Source organism: Sminthopsis crassicaudata, chromosome 1, assembly GCF_048593235.1.
Source record: "Sminthopsis crassicaudata isolate SCR6 chromosome 1, ASM4859323v1, whole genome shotgun sequence".
NCBI classification, from domain to species: Eukaryota; Metazoa; Chordata; class Mammalia; order Dasyuromorphia; family Dasyuridae; genus Sminthopsis; species Sminthopsis crassicaudata.
Genome location: NC_133617.1, coordinates 611,749,757 through 611,770,149, shown reverse-complemented (window position 1 = coordinate 611,770,149; position 20,393 = coordinate 611,749,757).

Below are 20,393 nucleotides of genomic sequence, written 5' to 3'. Positions count from 1 at the left end.
GTTTATTATAATGATGGTTTTTGGTTTTGTTTTTGTTTTTCAAGTACAGAGGGACAGTTTGTAAACGTATATAAAATAAATTGATTTCGAAAAATTAAAAGCCCATAAACTTACAAAGAAAGAAGTAATAACAGATGTGATAACTTTGTTCTTTGTTTATAGGATCTCAGTGGATCTTTTGTTGATAAAGGAGAAATGAAACAGAAAGATATAAGTTAGCAGCCCTTTAATGTTCATCATAGAATTCAAATCAAGAATCCCCCATTCTTTGTAGATGACACTGTCTAATTACAAGAAACTCTGGAACTGCAAAGACTCCTTAGGGAGTTATATAATCATACAAAAGAGTTGCATCTTATCATCCACACAACAAAAATCAAGTAAATGAAGAATATCTATTGTCCAATGGGAAAGACAGACAATATAGCATTGATCCACTAGTGTATGCTTTTCTATGTACTTACATATATTCACATGTATTTATGTATAGATTTTGCATATACAAGGTACATACATATATATATATATATATATATATATATATATATATATATATATATATATATATACATGCATTCTACATCATCAATGTGTATGTGTATATACACACATCCCCTACAAATCGATTATTAACTGGACTGAGGTTAAAAATCAAATAGGAAGAGAGCAAGGTTTTCCTCACTTGAGAAATTTTCAGTTAATTTCTTGAACTTCAACCTATTCCTGAACCAATAGCTTCAACTTTTGCTTCTTTACTTTCTTTCTGTGATGCTGAACGTTTTTGAAGTATATAATATCAGTCTCCAAAGAATGAAAGTTTCAGTAAACTCCCAGAACAATGAGGAGTAAAAGGGAAAGAGGGCTAAAGGAAATGTGAGTGTAAGTTGCTGCATATAAATAAGGATAAACAGAAGGGCCATAAATAATATTTTCATAGAAATTTATGATAGAAAAATGATCAGGTATAATGTAGCAACTAAAGATGAAAATCAATAAACAACCATGTGTCCCATTGATCTGCACAAGAGATTTAGGAGTAAGTCCCCAGCATGTTAAATAAAGACCCTACTAGAGGATTTTTTGATGATTCAGATAAGAATCACATGGAATAAGAAAGTAGGAGTGGCTTATATGTGCAGTTGTAAGGAAAACCTACATACAAAGATGACATAAAATTACCTCAGGGTAATTATAGTCTCTGTTTTATTCTTTGACTACTTTATTTATTTGTGATTTCATGTTCATTATATTCATACACTCCTCCATAAACATACAATAACCCTAAAATTAGTATCCTTCTTTCCTTTAAAGCAGTAGTCCTCAAACTTTTTAAATAGGGGGCCAGTTCACTGTCCCTCAGACTATCAGAGGGCCTGACTATAGTAAAAACAAAAACTCACACTCTGTCTCTGCCCCTCAGCCCATTTGCCATAACCTGGCGGGCCGCACAAAAGTCCTCAGCAGGCCACATATGGGCCACCGGCTGTAGTTTGAGAACCCCTGCTTTAAAGTATTTTAGAATTATAATTATATTTAGAATTATAGTTAATATATAACTAATAATCTGTTATATATTAATATTTAATTTTAGTATCTCTTGATGACTTACCAAACATTTCATCCATTTTTATAGTTAGTTTAAATTGAAAATCTCTTACTATTATTCTATCCAGAGTATTATTACTTTTTTGTATATTTGTTTTGTATTTTTCCACATTACTGAAGTTATCATCTCACTGAATGTCTTTACACATTGTCTCAGCTTTTCCAAGTAAATCATTATGTTATCTGCAAATAAGAATAACTTTCTATCTCTACTTGGACAAAATTTATAACTTTAATTTCTTTCTTGTCATATTGCTATCTCTAAGATATATAAGATTATGCCAATTAATAGAGGAGAGACATCCTTGCTTTATTCCTGTATTTATTGGAAAAGTTCCAAATTTTTTTCTGAACTCAAAAAAATAGATTCTAATTTTAGATATATGATTATAATAATATTTTAAAAGGTTCCTCTATATCTAATTTTTGTGGCATAGATAACCTGTATTTTTTTCAAGTCTCTTTCAATAATCATATGGGTTTTTTTGGGGGGGTTAAGGTGGTTATTTATAGAGTGTTGTTTTTCTATTTTTACTTTTGATTCATTTTATAATAAATCAAATGAAAATTACAAAATTTGTGAAGATCACAATCCAATTTATATTATCTTATCTTTAAGTTTTTGTGACACCACTCTCTTGTTATTTTCTTGCTATCAATCTACCTACTCCTCAATTTTCTTTGCTGGTTCATTATTCACATCATGACCCCAAATTGTAAGTGTTCTCCAAAGTTCTATTATAGATCCCTCCCTCATTTTCCTCTCTATGTACCTTTTCTCCTGATTTCTCAGAATGGTATAAATGAAGGCAATATATGCATTTTTGTTTTGTTGTTGAAAAGATAAAGTTTATTTCAATAAATGGAGCCACTGAGTTGTTGAATATCATGCTATTGTGTTCCCAGGTTATCCTCATATATCCTTTTCACTATTCTCCCGACTCCATGCCCCAGAAGCCTTCTGATTCTGGAAGATAATTAGGTTTTGTGGTTTTCTTATTCTGGAAAATCTCTCTTCCTCTGCTGTCCTTTCCTTTGATTGGTGATTCCTCCCACAAGATCCATTTTGAGGAAGTACCCAGGCCAAGCCCATGCTCAGTCTTTTATTTGTCTCCTGACTATATTCTTAATACTTGGACTTTTTTCTCTATATTAGCATTTTCCTCCATCCCAGTCAAAATTATTTTGCTTGTATTTGCATTTTCTGATGTTTAGCACAATTTCTGACATTAGAAAATGCTTAATCATTTCTTATTGACTTGATTTGATGTAAGAACCTCACCAAATTCTATGGATTCAATTGTTACCTTCATGCTGATGACTTGCAGAGATATTTAAGTAATTTCAGTTTCTCCCTCTTGAGCTTTAGTACTCATCACTAATTCAGATATTTCAAGCTGAATGTCCCTGAGAAATCTCAAACTCAATATGTTCAAAACAGAGATCATTAATTTTCAAGTTTCATTGTTTATCATTCCTTTTGCAGTCTGTGATCTAGTTAAACTGGAAATTTTCAGCTTGGGTGATCAGGGAATGCTCCATGAAAAATGTGGTACTCTAGCTAAGTTTCATAAAAATGAAGAAATTTAACATATTGGTGAAGTATAGTTCAAGTAGGGTTTAGAAGGCCTGTGTAAAACAATTTTTTTAAATAAAAAATGATCACAGATATTTAAAAATAATGTCATCATCATCATCACTACCATTATCACTTGCATTTATATAAAGATTTAGGGTATACAAAGTGATATGTAAACACACATATATGTACACATATTTATGGGTATGTACTCACATGCGTGTACATATGTACAAACATATATATTTATATGAAATCACATCAATTCTCACAAGAATCATGGGTGATGTGTTGTTATTCTCTCCATTTTTAATACAAGGAAAATGAATCAGATAGAGGTTAAGGGACTTGTCCAGGATCATATAATAATTGACAGAGGTAGAAATTAACCTCACATATTCCTGATTATACATCCAGTATTCTTTCATTTTGTGGATTTTTAATATTAGGATATCTCCTTAGACAGCCAAGTGGTTTCTTGAGTTCAAATCCATCCTTAGAGACTAGCTATGTGACCCTGGGCAAGTAACTTAACTCTGCCTCTATTTCTTCATTTATACAATGATCTGGAGAAGGAAATGGCAAACCATTCCAGTATCTTTGCCAAGAAACCCCCAAATCAGGTCATGGATAGTTGGGTATGACTAAAATGATTGAATAAGAACAACAAATTTCTTTTATTTGGTTGAATAATCTGATCTAATCAATGGATAAAAAAACAAAATGGGGGAAATGATTTGTCTACTCAGAAACAGAATCTACAATAAAAATGTAATTTTGTACCTTTGCCTCTCCACTCTAGTAAAATTTCAAAGGAAATAACCTGGTTCTCACTCAGAGGACACTGCCATGTTTAGGAATGTTTGCTTATATTAACCATTTTTTCCATTTACTTTACTCAACCCAAGACATTTTTCTCTCTTTGTAAAACTTTCTTATGATTTTCATTAGCTATAATAGCTCATGTTTTCTGATATCTTAACTATTTTAATTTAGATATTATTGAAGCCACACATAATTTTATTTAGTTCAAGAAAAATGCAACTACTTTTGGGGAGAAAAATAGATTCTTCTTATGGTTGATTATTTTTTTGATTTATAACTAGAACAGAAATAATAAATAGAATAATTAATAGGAAATTCACAAAATTGTAAGTGTACTTGATAACATCCTTCTTATTTTCAATGGATTAAAAAAGAAAGGTGTTAATTATAAATTTCTATTAATAACAATAAATTTACAAGTATTTACTATGAGCCAGACATATTTGCTTCAACAATGTTGAGGAGTGCTATTTTTAACATCATTTTATAGGTGAGGAAACTGAGGCAAAAAGAGGTTAAGTAATTTGCTAGCTAATAAATGTCTGAAACCAGATTTGAACTGTTTTCCTGATTATCAGCTCAACATTTTATCCACCTGCCACCTAATAATTGCATATATTACACATGCCAATTAAAATGTAAAACTTTAAGAGTTGAGGGAATAATAGTTGATTGTTTCAGCCTAAAGTCATTAAAAATACAAATGATAAAAGCCTTAACACTCCCGGTTTACAATTATTGCAAAAAGTTATAAATGTATACTGGAATCAATGAAGTATCTATTATTATGATTATTATTAGAGTAAGCAATTTCAATGTAATATTCAAATATAATTGTGTGGGTTTTTTAGTCTACTATCTACTATGACTAAAGAATAAAGTGTTATAGTTAATTGTGTTTTCTTATTAACAATATGATTTCCGCCATTTGTAAATTTTACCAATTTTAAAAGAATTGGAATATACTATAAGAAACTAGTGCTAAAACTTTTGTCAATATAATTGAATCTTTCTTTGATAGTGCAGGAAGTAATCTAAGATCTCATAGTGCCTCTGGGTTATTTTAATGAGCATCAAATATTATATTATAAAAGCTGCACCAAAGTGACAATTAATTAAGAGCCTGGATAAATGGAATGCTACTTTAGAGCTTTATATTATAGGACAGAGTACCATTTTCTTTTAACCCACATGTGTTATAATGTCATTTAGTCTAAAAAAGTTCAGTATACCTGTCCATTTCAGAGGTGTCAGAGAAAGTGAGAAACCCACAAATTAGCATTACAAATAGTGTGCTATATTTTTATTTATTTGTTGGATATTTTCCAACTATATTTGCATCTGATTTTGTGCACTTGGGGGTTTTGCAAAGACTCATAGCCTACCTCAAGTAACTTTGATACCTCTACCTTACACTATATAATCAATTACACTCTCCCTATTTATCATATCCTAAAACCCATCATCCAATGAGTGCCAAATTTAGCTAGATACAGCTTTCAAATTAAAAAAAAAATACTAATTCCACATACACCATTGAAGGCTAATCTGAAAACAGGAGTCAGTGAGAGATAAGACAGGAAGTGTCATGTCTATCTACATCATCAGCTCCATGGAAACAGGCAATCACGTGGTGTCCCTGCATTAGCATCTTTTGCTCACAAAGGCAGACAAGGTGGCTCTGATATATTTCCTCAGAAAAGTACAACTCACCTTATGAATATATTGATCAGACATTTGTATTATTTCAGGACTCACTCCATCTTGTTGTCAAGGAAACAGAAATCACATCACTTTTTTGGGGAAGGACTATAAGACACCCATGAGGGAAAAAAAAACAATTGTATTCTGGTGAAGAGAGCTACCTTCTCTCAGAAAAAAATAAAATAAAGTGAAGCAAAAAACTTTTTGGTTTCTCACTGTTAATTAATTTGACTTTTATTATTAATAATGTGACACTAAAATATGATAGGTCTCCAGTTTTATGTTAAAGTTTATTAAAAAATAGAGCAGTAAAAAGAATGCAATGGATGATTACTTGCAAATTATTTGTAATAACTACAGATGGCTCACAATAAATATGTTACAATTTATAACAGATATCCAGACATGACTATCAAGTAGTTGAATACACTGAAAAAATAATTATTTTTAAAACAAGCAGATAGTAATTGTTTGTAGTAGTACTTTATTAAATCAAGATTCTTAATATTTTGTTTGTTGGCTAATTGGTCTACTTTAGCAGTTAAGTGAAGCCTTACTACCCTTTATCAAAATTATGCTTCCAAGTAATAAATTAAAATTTCTTCAAAAAGAAATTACTTATATTTAAGTTCACTTATCATTTTAAAAAAACAAAGTCCCCAGACATCAGGTTAATAATACTTGGAGATGGAATCAATTGTCTTTTTGAATTTTTAACTTAAGAGGTTTCTTGTTGGTTTTCCATTTCAAAGAAGCTGACGTGATTAGAACCAATATGTTTTCACGTTAAGAGGAGGATTTTAGAGAATGACAGAAAAATATAAAACTGAACAAAACAAAAATCTCTATATATTATACTACATTCATATATGTATGCCTATATTATTGTATTTAAGTATATGTATATCAAAGACTAATTTTGATATATATATATATGTATGTCATATGTGTATTAATTTTATATATATAGTACACATATATCTATATATCAAAGTTAATCTTATACTTTTATCTCATTTGAAAAAATAGACCTGCTCTAAATATATATATATATATGTATATATATATATATAGTCAATAAAAAGGTACCACATTAAGCATCAATACATATAGATGCAAATTTCTTCTTCCAGACTTTAGGCAAGTCATTTAATTTCACTGTGTCTCAGTATCCCAGTCTTTTATACCATAGAGTTGTATTAGCATATACTTTCAACTTCCTTCCAGGTCTAGCAATATGTGGTAATAGTTTTGTTTTATTTACTTTTTTTCCCCTTGTGATATAGCTTTGCTAGGTATTGGAGGGAGAGGGTAAGAAGGTTGGTCTGAGAACTTCCAGGTGAAGAAACTCTTTACTGATGCAAATCTATACCATTTCTAAAACTTATTCTCTTAGAGAATTGCCTGATACCCTGAGAAGTTAAGTAATTTCTTCAGGGTCACATAACAAATATATATCAGAGGCACCATGGGACCCCAATTCTTCCTGACTGCAAGGCCAACTTTCTATCCTCTATACCATATAGACTCTTAGCTGATTATAGTTCTTGCCTAAACAACAAACAATAATAATTAAATTATTTCACAGTACCATAATTTAAAAATATACTGTCTCCATTGTGATTTACCTAAGGTCAGGGTTCAAGGTCAAAGGATCATGAATTTAGAGTAGACCATTTTTCATATGCTTCCCATACTAGGAACTAGGTATACAGTGACCGCTTGTTTACAATAAGTGAATAAATCAGTAAGTATTCCTGTAGGAGATCTGATAGAAGACTGTTAGGATTACTAGGTGAGAACTCAGGTTGTCTGGACAGTGACAAGGTGAGAATTCAGGTTGACTTGACAGTTCTCTGGCTCAGACCTTTGGTTCGGGCCTTTAAAGGGAGTTTACACCTTAGGAATTCTAGGAGGAGCAAGCTCATTGGTTGGAATACTTCTTCCCAGAAGCCCTTGCATTCTCCCACGCCCATTCTCTGGGAGGATTAAAAAGAGGCAACATTGAGCTTGGAGAGCAGTCTGGATGGGGAAGGACAAGAGCTGGAGGAGATTCAGAGCCAGGATTCAGGAAGAAGAAGAGGCTGGCTGGAGGCTCCAGAAGCCTCCCAAGAAACCTGCTCATAGAGAAAAAGATTATACAGAAAAGAAACCTCCTCCCAGAGAAGGATTACAACTGAGAGACAATTAGAACATTACAGAAGACCTATCATAAAGAACTTCAAAATGTAACTTTTGAATTTTGAGGACAGATAGATAGGCATTAAATCACAATTGTATTTTTAAACTGAGTTGAAAGTGGTAACCCCAGATGATGAAAACTGGATATCATAGGAACATCCAACTGAACAAAAAGTAACTATTCAGAAGGGATAATTTACACTATCTGAATTGACCAAATAATCTTGACCAAATAATTCATCCCATAAAGGTCATCCTGCTCCCCTGGCAATAGATATTATCCTTTATAGACCCTGAGCTCAAACACTTTCCAGAAGAAAAAAAGCCTTTAAAAAGTCTGTGTTCTACTTGAAGAATCTTACAGAGCTTAGCCAGTGTTTTACTATGAAGAGTTATCATAACTCAATACCACAGGAATTGGGTGGTATCTGTTTGTAAAAAGATGATGTACAATATGTTAACTTTAAAGAGTTAAAGAGTATACTACTATAATCCTATGTGAATGAAATGGAGAAGAGAAACTAAACTTAATTTATAAAGTCAACCATACAACTTTTAAAAATTTTTAAATATGCAAAAGTTCATGTTGCTATAGGTACTTGTTTTATGATGATGATACCAAATTCACAAGATTTTGACATACATTCTTTAATTCTTCATCGTGAAGCCACACTTTTACTATCACATTAAATTTTAAGTCAATTTTTGAGGAATAGTTTGTTTTTCCAAGTTTAACTTTTGATTATAATCCATATATTTTCAATGAGATTTAAATCAAGGGACGTTCCATGTTACTGAAGCATATTTATCTCCATATTGTAGATAACTGCCTTATTCCCTCATGAAATGTGTCACAGTGCTAGGTTATGTGGAAATATTCTGTCTCCATTTGGGAATTTCTACAATTTCAAAATAATTCTCTTTTTCTCCATAGCAATACATTTATTAAAATTCATCATTCCCTCAAAGGAAATAGAACATCCAGGTCTAGACAATTTTTTGCTTAAGTATTTTAGTCTGATAAAGATATTTAGTTCTTTAAGCTAACATGGACTTGTTACAGTGATTTTTGTAGAGCCTTGAATGAAAGTGAGTTTCATGAGTAAAAATTACCTTTCCCCCCAAATCTTTAATATTCTAGTATTTGCATTATCTTGCCCATTTAAAGTATTTTTTCTTCATAGCAATGGTAAAAAGCCAAATACTATGTTGTAGAGGAATCAGTAACAACCCTTCCAGATACTAGCTTCTTCTGCAGGTCTTTGCTTATTTTCAGAGGATTAAATAATCTATTCTATAAGCATATTTTGTGATTTCTTGGTGTTACTTTTCACTTATTAACACATTTTATGAAAACTGAATAATAGACTAGGAAAATGAGCAGACAGAAAAAAAAGGTTTCTGATCATAGAAAGTTACCATAGTGACAGAGAAAATCAAAACACACAGAAGATAACAAAGTCAAAGCTCCTTTATCCAAAGTCTCCCAAAAAGATAAGAATTGGGCTCAGGGAGAACAAAAGAGATTTTGAAAATCAAGTTAGACACAGAGGAAAAATTATGGAAAGAACTGAGAGTGATGCAAAATAAAATCGACAAAGAGAAGAATGCCTTAAAAAAGAAAGGATGATCAATTGAAAAGGGGGGGGGGTATAAAAGCTCACTGAGGAAAAAAAATTCCTTAAAATTAGAATTGAGCAAATGGAAGCTAAGGGCTTTATGAAAAATCAAGATACAATAAAGCAAAACCAAAAAAAAAAAAAAAAAAAGGAAAAAATGTGACATATCTCATTGGAAAAACAACTTACCTGGACTTATTTTCTATTTGAGAACTCAAAATGAAAACTTCCAGGAATATTATAACCAAATTCCGGAACTCCTAGATCAAGGAGAAAATATCACAAGCATCCAGAAAGAAACAATTCCAGAATATTAGAACCACAGTCAGGATAGCACAAGATTTATCAGCTTCTACATTGAAGGACCGAAGGGCTTGGAATATGATACTTCAAAGAGCAATGGATCTAGGATTGCAACTAAGAATCACCAAAACTGAATATAAACTTGTAGGGTAAAAGGATATTCAGTGAAATAAAGAATTTTCAAGCATTCAAAATCAATTTTTGAATAGAATATTTGATTTTCAAATATAGGATTCATGAGAAGCATAAGGAAGTAATCAGGAAAGAAGTGATATCATAAGGGACTTAATAAAGTTTATTTGTTTGCATTCCTACATGAGAAGATAATACTTGAAACTCATTAGAACTTTCTCATTATTTTGGAAGTTTGAGGGTTTATATATAAACAGAGGATACAGATGTTAAATGAAGATGAAGGGATAAAATCTTTTTTAAATTGATGAAATTAAGGAGTGAGAGAGGAATGTATTGGGATAAGGGGGAAGGGAAAAGTGGAGGAATGTAAAATATCTGCCATTAAAAAAATCAAGAAAAAGCTTTTACAGTAAAGGGGAGTAAAAGGAGATGGGGAGTAAGTGTATCTTACTCTCATACTTTATTACATTTTGCTTTGTGCCTGAGTTAAACTGATCACGTCCTATTGTAGACTTGATTGATCCTTGAAATGTTTTACTTTCTCACACCACTGGCCATTGCAATATCACTCACTAATAGTCATTGATATGTGATTATTAAGAGCTACTTTTTTGTGGTTGCAATTTTGTTAAAGAAATCTCTATCCTGTCTAAATTATTTTGGAACTTAGCCCTTTATTAGCAGCATAATAAATCTTTGCCCCTCAATTTTGAGACAAAATAAATCTCTATCCTCACCTATTTAAGAATTTAAGACATATTAAAAGAAAATAATTCAACATGTATGATTAACATGAAATCTAGCAACCTGCTGAAAAGAATTAAATAAAGGTAGAGAAACAACTTCAATTCATAGCTTCTGATTAAGGTCAAAATTTCTAAGTCAGCCTAGTATCAATAGCAACATACTCATGAACATTGCTATAAGAAAATGAAACCATATCAAAATTAACACTTTTTTAAAAATCATTAGCATACCACTTATCTATACTTGCATGTCAATATTTACTAAGTCAAAGGACTTGAGTGGAGAATAGAATTCCTTTTACAAAAATCAGGTTACCATTCAAGTTTTAAGAACATACTGATTATGTAAAGAAATATATATGTGAATATATATATAAATATACATATTACATATATACATAGAGTGTGTGTACACACACACATATATATGTGTATATATATACACACACACATATCTACATACACATATAGACACACATGGAAGAGAATGGGAGGGTAATCTGTGGAGCTGTGTATCAATACTATATAAGCAAAATGTATTGCTATAAAGAAAGAAGTTTGACCAAGAAAGGTGTTCCTCTTCTCAAAGTAATAATAGCAAGCATTTAGACAGTGTTTTAAAGTTTGGGAAGTATTTTGCACATACCTCATTTATCTCAATCACCCTTAGAAGCAGGTATTATTATTTATCCCTGTTTTACATTTGAGGAGACAGGCAGTTTCTAATTAGCTTGTTCAGGGTCAAACAGCAACAAGCAGACTTTGAACTAAAGTTTTCTTGCAAAATTTTGTGCAACATTTTATCCCCACTGCATGTTAAGCCTCCTCCCAACTAGAGTGACAGAGGTGATGATCTCCTACTTGGCTGCTTCAGAGTTTTTTTCTTTCTTCCCTTCACTTACCATCTACTTCCTATCCTTTGATCTTTCAACTCAGAAACTTGGATTTTGCCTATAATTCCTATGATTATTCAGTAACATTACCACAATAAGCTAATTTTAGTCTATGGAAAATATGGATAATCTATGAGTAATATCATGGCCCTTGAGTATGTGAGTCTTTTGTCCTGCTATTTCAGGGAGCTTTAAAATAAAGGTCAATTAAAAATAATCATAATAAGTTTCATAATCATAACTCAGAGCTCCACACCAAGATGAAAATCCTGGATATGAAAGCATAGATTTGACCTTCTGTCCTAGTTAGTTTCTATGGACTCAAGTTGCCAACGATGCCCTTCGGGGAAATTGTGTCTGCATCCACAATTAAAGAAATACCTAAGAGATGATTAATTTTAATATTACATAGAAAAAAGCTGGTTTTTAAGTTCTTTTGGGAAAAACGTAAATGAACACCTTTAAAAGGAACAATAAACTCTGGGTGTAAATGTTCATTCTTTCAGAGGGAAAGAGGAAGTAGTCATGGGACTTTATATGCTATTCTTGAAGTGTTGCTGTTGCTGGACATATCTTACCAATTCCTTAGGTGAGAAAATAATTAGAGCTAGTGGCTTCTAAGTGGTAACAGATGTTTTATTAAAGCTCACCTGTTATATCAACTTTAGATTGTTCTGTATTGAGCAAGTATTGGTTCCTTGGATGCTTCTCAAATACCTGAACCCCACTGTAGTTTATTGATTAAAATGCATTGCTTCATGTCATGTACCAGAAGTGTCTTATTTATATATCCATTCAGTAAATATTTTTGAGCTTCTATTGTTTCCAATTATCATCTCTTTTCTAGGGAGCAAATGCTGTTTGTCCTTATTTTACTTTCAGAAAAAAACTATTTTAGTATTAAGAGTTCTAATTAAGGGGGCAACTAGGTGGTGCAGTGGATAGAACACCAGCCCTGAAGTCAGGAGGATCTGAGTTCAAATCTGGTCTCAGACACTTAATGCTTCCTAGCTGTGTGACCCTGGGCAAGTCACTTAACCCCAGCCTCAGAAAAGAAAAAAAAATAGTTCTAATTAATATCATCATAACTGACTTTCATAAAGAGCTTTAGAAAGTGCTTTTCTCCTGATAACCATATGAGGAAGTTACTTAGTACAAATATTATTCACATGACTCAGCCCTAAGGTATCTAGGTAGTAAATTAAAGAATTAAGACTTGACTTGATGCTCTTGGATAGGCCGAGAGAATATAATCAAGATGACAATACTCCCTAAACTAATCTATTTATTTAGTGCTATACCAATCAGACTCCCAAGAAACTATATTAATGACCTAGAAAAAATAACAACAAAATTCATATGGAAGAACAAAAGGTCGATAATTTCAAGGGAAGTAATGGAGAAAAAAAATCAAATGAAGGTGGCCTAGCTGTACCTGATCTAGAACTATATTATAAAGCAGTAGTCACCAAAACCATTTGGTATTGGCTAAGAAATAGACTAGCTGATCAGTGGAATAGGTTAGGTTCATAGGACAAGATAGTGAATAAAAATAGCAATCTAGTGTTTGGCAAACCCAAAGATCCCAACTTTTGGGATAAGAATTCATTATTTGACAAAAACTGCTGGGAAAACTCGAAATTAGTATGGCAGAAACTAGGCATGGACCCACATTTAACACCACATACTAAGATTAGATCAAAATGGGTCCAAGATTTAGGCATAAAGAATGAGATTATAAATAAATTAGAGGAACATAGAATAGTTTACCTCTCAGACTTGTGAAGGAGGAAGGAATTTGTGACCAAAAGAGAAGTAGAGATCATTATTGATCAAAAAATAGAAAAATTTGATTACATCAAATTAAAAGACTTTTGTACAAACAAAACTAGTGCCAACAATATTAAAAGGGAAGTAACAAATTGGGAAAATATTTTTACAGTTACAGGTTCTGATAAAGTCCTCATCTCAAAAATATACAGAGAATTGACTCTATAAGAAATCAAGCCATTCTCCAATTGATAAATGGTCAAAAGATATGAACAGACAATTTTCAGATGATGAAATTGAAACTATTTCCATTCATATGAGTGTTCCAAATCACTATTGATCAGAGAGCTGCAAATTAAGACAACTCTGAGATACCACTACACACCTGTCAGATTGGCTAAGATGACAGGAACAAATAATGATGAATTTTGGAGGGGATGTGGGAAAACTGGGACACTGATGCATTGTTGGTGGAGTTGTGAAAGAATCCAACCATTCTGGAGAGCAATCTGGAATTATGCCCAAAAAGTTATCAAATTGTACATACCCTTTGATCCAGCAGTGCTGCTATTGGGCTTATATCCCAAGGAGATACTAAAAAAGGGAAAGGGACCTGTAAGTGCCAATATGTTTGTAGCAGCCCTTTTTGTGGTGGATAGAAACTGGAAAATGAACAGATGCCCATCAATTGGAGAATGGTTGGGTAAATTATGGTATATGAATGTTATGGAATATTATTGTTCTGTAAGAAATGACCAACAGGATGAATACAGAGAGGCTTGGAGAGACCTACATCAACTGATGCTGAGTGAAACGAGCAGAACTAGGAGATCATTATACACTTCAACAATGATACTGTATGAGGATGTATTCTGGTGGAAGTGGATATCTTCAACAAAGGGAAGATCTAATTTAGTTCCAATTGATCAATGATGGACAGAATCAGCTACATCCAGAAAAGGAACACTGGGAAATGAGTGTAAACTGTGAGCATTTTTTGTTTTTATCCCCAGGTTATTTTTACCTTCTGAACCCAATTCTTCCTTTGCAACAACAACACAATTCGGTTCTGCACATATATATTATACCTAGGATATAATATAACATATTTAAAATGTATGGGAATGCCTTCCATCTAGGGGAGGGGGTGGAGGGAAGGAGGGGAAAAATTCAGAACAGAAGGGCGTACAAGGGATAATGTTGTAAAAAATTACCTATGCATATGTACTGTCAAAAATGTTATAATTATAAAATTAATTTTTAAAAGATGACTTAAAGTTTTTTGTGTCTAAGTCCAGATCAATCTGTCATAACAAGTTGCTCATAACACTGATTAAAAAGGTATATAATAAGCTTTTATTAAATAAGCTTATAAATTTTTATTCCAGAAAAATGTTTTATAAAGGAATTCATTTAAAGTATTAATATTGCATTTGCCACTGAGAGTAATTTGAATGAATTAGACTTTCATGCCTTCAGAAAACTCAAGAGAATATATCAGTAAATAATAGTATACTTGCATTTCACAAACATGTTAATTCCATTTTCCAGTCATATAACTTAATTTTACCTCCACCTTAATCTCAGCAAATATTATTTTGTTTTCTCTCTAGATTAGTTCTGATGCCAAAGCTGTGAGTATAAGAACTCAATGTTTTAGTTATCTTCTTCACATTGAAGAGCAGTAAATGAATTGAACCAGCTACTCTCAGCGAAAGAACTCTGGGAGATGACTATGAACCACTACAAAGAATTCCCAATCCCTCTATTTTTGTCCACCTGCATTTTTGATTTGCTTCACAGGCTAATTGTACAATATTTCAAAGTCCGATTCTTTTTGTACAGCAAAATAATTGTTTGGACATGTATACATTTAGTGTATTTAATTTATACTTTAACATATTTAACATGTACTGGTCAATCTGCCATCTGGGCGGGGGGGGGGGAAGGAGGGGAAAAATTGGAACAAAAGGTTTGGCAATTGTCAATGCTGTAAAATTACCCATGCATATATCTGGTAAATAAAAACTATAATTTAAAAAAAATAAAAAATAAAAATGTATATAAAATACAAAAAAAAAAAAAAACTTCACATTGATGAAATTCTGTACTATGGCCACAAGTTATTCTTCAATCACAGTAAATTTTTAGAAATACACAGATGTCTATAGAGACATAAGACAGTGGGTAAGGGAATACAGCTAGCCAAGTTGATATTCCTCACTTTTACACCAAAGCAAATTAAGGATCTGGTATGCCAAGCAAAATGTTTTTAAATACTTACTGTGCGCCAGGAGCTGTGCTAAACACAAACAATATAGAGAAAGTTAAAGAAGTAATTTCTACCTTAGATTCCAATGGGAGAAGTAATGTTAGTAGATCATCTATTAATGATGTTGTTGAGTCATGTCTAAGTCTTCATGACCCCATTTGGGGTTTTCTTGACATAAAACTGAGTGGTTGGAAATTTCTTTCTCCAGCTCATTTTATAGATGAAGAACTAAGGTAAATGGGGTAAAATGTCTGAGTCCAAAATCAAACTTAGGTCTGTCTAAATGCAAGACCAATGTTCCATCCACTATCCCACCTACCTGTCTTCTATTAATAATAGTGGATCATGATGTTCCTTTAAGAGTAATGACAGTCCTCTCTCATAATCTTTCTCTCTGATTCCCTCTGCTTAAAGTCACCTGAAGCTTTTAGATGTAGAGATGGAAGGGACCTTAAATACCACCTAAATAATTTATTAATTTTGCAGGTGAAGAAACCAAAGTCTGGAAAGTGTTTCTCAAGCCACACAAGGAGTAAGCTATGGGTGGGGGGTGGGGGTGGAGCACAGCTTTTGTGACTTTTAAAGGCTTCTTCAACAATATTCATCTTTTCTACTGTTATTTAAATTTATCATAAAATGCCTGAACTCAAGAATATTTTAAAGTATAGTACTAATCTCAAAATTATAAGCTAACATTTCAGTATATATTTAGAGATTTGAATATATGAATCTCATAAAACAAATTACCAAATAGAGTTATTGAAAGTTTTCATATTGCTGTGGTCCAGGAGAATCATTCATATGAACTGTGCTTTTGTGGCTTCAGTAGACTCCAGTGATTATTAGTAAAAAATACAATGTGCTTACATTTCACATGTAAGTATGAATTCAAATCTTTCATTTTCCCAGTAAAAACACTGTTTTCCCATAAATATCATTTAAATCAGAATTTTCTGGCTACCTAGTGATTAATCAGAATCAAGAGAGGATTCTGGGAAGATGGTGGAGTAAATTTTAAAAAATACTTTCTCTTGTCCATATTAGAGAGAGAGAGAGAGAGAGAGAGAGAGAGAGAGAGAGAGAGAGAGTGAGAGAGAGAGAGAGAAAGAGAGAGAGAGGGAGGGAGGAAGAGGGAGAAACGTCGATAGAAATGAGCATGGCATAAAGTAATTGTCCTAAGACAATTTCAAAAGATCCAAGGAAAGACCAGACCTCCAGGAGCACAAGTTTGAAATGAGCGAAAAGCAAACACACAACTCCAGGCCTACTCTACAATCTCTTGCTGCCTCTTGCAGGGTTGGGGTCTGAGTAGAAGATTGAAGGACCTTTCACAATTGAGGGACATCAAGCATATCTGTGCTGACCAGACTCATATTGGGCTTTGGCTTCCAAAAGGGTCTAGCTCACACCTAGCAAGTACAGTAGTGAGGGACAGGGATCCTTTTGGCATTTGTTTCTGGGTAGAGAGGATAACTGTAGTTCGCAGTTGTCAGAGAGACTTCAAGAAACAGAATTATTTCTCAGACAGTGTGGTTGGGAACCCTTGCTGTGGTTTAGGAATGGAGAGGTAAGCCTAAAGTTGGGCTGAAAACAGACTTCAGAAAATTACATTTAAAAGGACCTGAGCCTTGGAGATATCATTCCCCATACTTTGGGACTACATGATTACACTAATAGCTGCTAAAAACTAAATAAAACAAAAAATAAATAAAAATAATTAGCAAAGGAGAAAGAATCCAATCCTAGATAGCTAGTTCATATGGGAATAGAGAAGATCTGAGTTCAAATTCAGAGAAAGATTTTGGAGCCCCCAAAATATATTCCTATTTCAAATGATCTGCAGCACAAAAAGAATTATTGGAAGAAATTTAAAAAGAACTTTAAAAATTACATGAGAGTAATCGAGGAAAAAATAAGAGCAATCCAAAAAAAAAAGAAAAAGAAACAAAGAAACAAAAAATTATGAAGAGTCAATCAATATGAAATAGCCAAAAATTTAAGGAATAAAATAATTCCTTGAAAACTAAAATTGGACAAAAGGAAGCTAATTATATCCCAACACATCACAAATCATAAAACAACATCAAACTTATGGAAAAAAATGGAAGATAAATGAAACATCTTATCAGAAAAACAAAGAATCCAGAAACCAAATTTAGGAGAAATAATATCAGAATATTTGCATTACCTGAAAGATACAATAAAAATTTTTCCTTCATACAATATTATAAGAAATTATCAAGGAAAACTGGCCTGAAGAAAGAAGGCCTAGCAGAAATAACAATAATGATGATGTTGATGATGATGATATCCACCAATCATCCCCTGAAAGAGATCTCAGGAGCAAAACTTATAGAGATATCACAGTCAAGTTTAAAAATTCCCTGGTTAAGTAGAAAGTATTGTAAGCATCAAGAAAAAACAATTAAATATCATGGAGCTACAAGAAGGATTACACAAGACCTAGCAGCTACTATATTCCATAGAACAAAAGAACTAGAGTTATGACCAAAGGTTACTTGTCTAGTAAGGTTAAGTATAACCCTTAAATTTTTTCAGTTCATTATATATATATATAATGAACTTAAAAACTTAAGGTTTTTGTAACAAAAAGCACAAAACTTAAGGGAACATTCAATTTATAACATACAGGAGAAAATATGAAGTAGACATTAGAGACCAATTATAAGGGACTCCATAAGGTCAAATTGTGTTGTTGTTGTTGTTTTTTTTTTTTTTTTTTTTTTTTTAAAAAGAAATATAGAAGAAATATAGTGGCCAAGTTCAAGAACCATCAGACAAAGGAAAAAATGTTGGAAGCTGCTAGAAAAAAGCAATTCAGATATGGAGGAGTCACAATAAGGATAACCCAGGATCTAGCAACGTCCACATTAAAAGAACGAAGGGCCTGGAATATGATATTCTGAAAGGCTAAGGAATGGCGTGGAGGCAGACAGCTGCTTGAGCTCTGTGTTTTCTCTCAGGACTTACTTCATGACAAGCCTCAGAGTTAATGGTTGACCAGAAAAGAAACCCACAAATAATCACCAAGAGATGACATCCTTGAAATTCACCAGAGGTCTATGTTTGCTCGGGAGAGGGTCGAACAGACTGGCGCAGACTGGGGTAAGGCAAGCCAGAGCGAGACAGACAGCTCACACAGCTCAGACCTGAGGGAGGAGGGGTACGATCTCTGCCATTTCTGCAAAAAAAACTTTTACCCCAGTGTGGTTATTCCATCTAGGCAGCAAGCCAGGAGCAGCAGAGAGGGTGTAAACACTGGAGGTAAAGATTAAAACCCCGGAAAGCTAGCGTCTCTCCAAACCCACCACCCCCAACCCCCACCTGGAGTGACTCCTAGTTCTCAGAGCCACAGAACCCAGATGCAGTGCAGCCATCGCTGTTCTGTTAGTGGCTCTCTGCTGCCCTACCCCCAGTCTGTAGAAGAAGCCCATTAACGCCATCCAGCCCCATCCCCCCAAAATCAGACCAATTGTTTCTCTTGCCAATTTGTTTTCTTCCATTCTGCTCTTGACAAAATGAACAAAAAATTCAAAAGGGCTCTAACCATTGACAGTTTCTGTATGGAGAGAGAGGAGACTTCAACTACTGAGGAGACTAAAAACAGACTGTCCCCAGAGGAATCCCCTAAGGGGGATATGATCTGCTCCTCAATACAAAAGAATCTCATAGAGGAAATCAAAAAGGCTCTCACAAGAGAGTTAGAAGAGAAATGGGAAAAGGAAAGAGAGCCTGGAGAAATCATCTAGAGTGGATAAAGAGATCAAATCATTGAGAAATAAAATTAGTGAATTAGAAAAGGCAAACAACTCCAAGGAAAACAGGATTAGTGAGCTGGAAAAGGTAAACAACTCCAAGGAAAACAGGATTAGTGAGCTGGATAAAGAAATCAGCTCTCTAAAAAAAAAAATGGATAAAATGGAAAAAAAATTCCATAGAAGATAAAAACAAATTGGACAATTACAAAAATATATAAAAAAAGTGAGTGAAGAAAATACATCATTGAAAATTAGATTTGAACAAGTAGAAATGAATGACTCAAGGAGTAACCAAGAGGTAGTCAAGCAAAACCAGAGAAATGAAACAATTGAAAAAAATGTCAAGTACCTTATTAGAAAGACAACAGACCTGGAAAACAGATCCAGGAGAGACAATTTGAGAATAATCAGACTCCCTGAAAAATGTGAGGAAAAAAAGAGCTTGGACACTATTTTCGAGGAAATTATCAAAGAAAACTACCCAGACATTTTGGAAACAGAGGGTAAAATAGACATTGAAAAAATTCATCGATCACCTACTGAAAGGGACCCTAAAATCAAAACGCCAAGAAATATAGTGGCCAAGTTCAAGAACCACCAGACAAAGGAAAAAATATTGGAAGCTGCTAGGAAAAAGCAATTCAGATATGGAGGAGCCACAATAAGGATAACCCAGGATCTAGCAACGTCCACATTAAAAGAACGAAAGGCCTGAAACATGATATTCTGAAAGGCTAAGGAACTTGGTATGCAGCCAAGAATGACTTAACCAGCAAGAATGAGCATCGTTTTCCAGGGAAGAAGATGGACATTTAACGAAATAAATTAATTCCATCTATTTTTGATGAAAAAAACCAGACCTGGGGGGCGGAGCCAAGATGGCGGAGAAGAAACACACGTCTCTGTGAACATCCTCACTCCTTCACAACCAATTAGATAACTTAAGTCTCAGAATTAGCTCAGGACTGATAGATACTACAAG